Source organism: Echinops telfairi, unplaced genomic scaffold (assembly GCF_000313985.2).
Source record: "Echinops telfairi isolate 266 unplaced genomic scaffold, ASM31398v2 ScPeMD7_4;HRSCAF=17, whole genome shotgun sequence".
NCBI classification, from domain to species: domain Eukaryota; kingdom Metazoa; phylum Chordata; class Mammalia; order Afrosoricida; family Tenrecidae; genus Echinops; species Echinops telfairi.
This window is the reverse complement of record NW_022103900.1, coordinates 7808069-7810435: the sequence shown is the minus strand read 5'-3', so window position 1 is coordinate 7810435 and position 2367 is coordinate 7808069.

Genomic DNA, 2367 nt, shown 5'->3' with positions numbered 1-2367 from the left:
CTTTTGACATGAGAATGGACCCCTAGCAACAGACCCTCACTGACCCACCCTTGAGTTTCTAGAGCAGCCCCTCTCCTAGCAGAATATTTTCCAGCTCTGCAACCTCTTTTCCCCAAGCAAGAAGAACCCACTCTTCCTACCTAGGAAACAGCCCTTGGCACAGCAGCCCCTGTGTAGGAGAAGCACTCCCTGGGAGGGTGAGGCCACTGGGGCAGGGTGGTTGGTGCACTCAGCCCTGCCCGTTCACTCTGTCCCTGGTGTGATGCTCCTGGCTGTATGTTGGCTACAAGGAATTCAATTGCTTTCAGACATGATCAATAACTGCCCCACAGCAAACACCCAATTTCAGTTTTTTTCTAATTACAAGGATACTCCCAAATATGATCTGTGACTTCTTTTTGTAAAAATAATGTTTGGCATATACTTCATATGTCACACAATTTAATCATTCAGTTATAGTGAGAAGAGTTGTGTAGTCATCACCACAGTCAACTTCAGGACATTTTCTTCTCCTACTCGTTGCTCTTAGCTCCCTATTTTCCCCATGACCCTAAGTAATTATTAACCGAGTTACCGTCTCTATAAATTCACCTGTCCTAGATTTCGTATTCATAAAATCATATAAAACACAAACAAAAAACCCAATAACAATGACAAAACCGAACATAAAAACCTCAACCAAAAAGAAATTGTTAAAAACTGAAACAACTTTAAAATGGGTCAAAAGGCAGTTCAAATGATAAGGTGTTACAATTTAACCTAACTACATCTGCCATGATCAGCTTCACAGTGTCCTCTGTCTGGTAGCCAGGGCTGGACTATGTGTGGTCACAGGGCAGTCACTGGATGCTGAATTCATGTGAGGACCGTCAACATGAATTCTGGGCTTCCAGTGTCATCTGTAGACTTCTGCAAACCAGATGTTCAGAATTCAAGCTCTGCTACAGTTTCTTTCTTTGGATTTGGATTATATTTTACAATCTTTTGATCACCCAGCCTGGTGTGCTTCTTCCATGTGGATTTAGTTGACATCTCACTTAAATGATTGATATCATATGCTATTCGTCCTGGTAGCCTGGCATCATCTGGTTCCTTCACCATACTTTGTTATAACACCCATACATTCAGTGATCTCTTTAGGAGGCTGAGTTCTGAGCAGGCTAGATCCATGATCTTGACCATAATTTATACCTTTATTACACAAGTTGATCCAAAGTAAGAGTTTTGAATAATTGAATGTGAGTAAATGAGGCCCAAGTTCATGACTGGAAATGTCACTATGCATGTGTAGTATAAGTATGGTTATGCTATTTTGGAATGTTTAAATATATTTTTGTGTGTATCATTTCTGCCTGTTTCTGTGTGTTTGAGTTATTTATGTATTTTCATTATTTGAAAAATATATTATAATAAGCATACATAGGTAGGGAAGGAGCCCTGGGAGTGTAATAGATACTCGTTGGACTGCAGTCCAGAAGGTTGGCAGTTTGAAACCACCTCAGGAGAAAGACAGGGCTTTCTACTTTGGTAAACAGTCTCTGAACCCACAGGGGCAGTTTTACCCTGTCTTATCGTGTCTCTGTGAGCCTACTCTTGGCCGATTCAGGAGGTGCTTATTTGGTGAGGGGAAATGTTTTTGATTTTCAAATAGAACTCATTCTCTGTGCTCTAGAGTAGAGTTTTAACATAGTAAGAAAATCCAGGAATCTTGGTACTCCACTCCAGAAATCCTTTAGAGTTCCAGAGCTATGTAGTTATTGAAAATGATCTGTTTTGGTGCAGTGGTAATCACAATTGAAAGCAGACATGGAATTGCCTTTAGTAATTTTCTTTCTTACCCCTCCCAAAGCAACCTCTTAATTCACTTTTATTTTGTTTATTTGTTATTGAAAATATACACAGCAAAACATATATGCCAAGTCAAAAATTTCTACATGTGTCATTCAATGACATTGATTACATTCTTCAAGTTATATAACCATACTCAGCACTTTTTCTGCATTTTCCCTCCCTCATTAACATAAACTCACTCCTCTTTAAGTTTCTTATTTAATCTTTCAGGTTGCTGATCTAAATATGACACATAGAGATACAGATTGAAGGAGACCGACATTCTATTGCTAGTGCAGCTTACCTATGATTTGGTTGTAAGAAGATTGCAAGGGACACTTTTAATTTAAAGTTAACGTTATTATCTCAGGGCAATTCGTTTCCAGAGTTCACACAGCCTCCGTGGTTCCGGAAAACCTGGGGTGCATGAGAACTGGAAAATTAGTCCCTCTTTTGATCAGGATTGTTCCATATAATGTTTGCTAAAAAAAAATTGTGATGGCAGCCAGATATCAACCAGTTCTCTGGTCTCCTGGC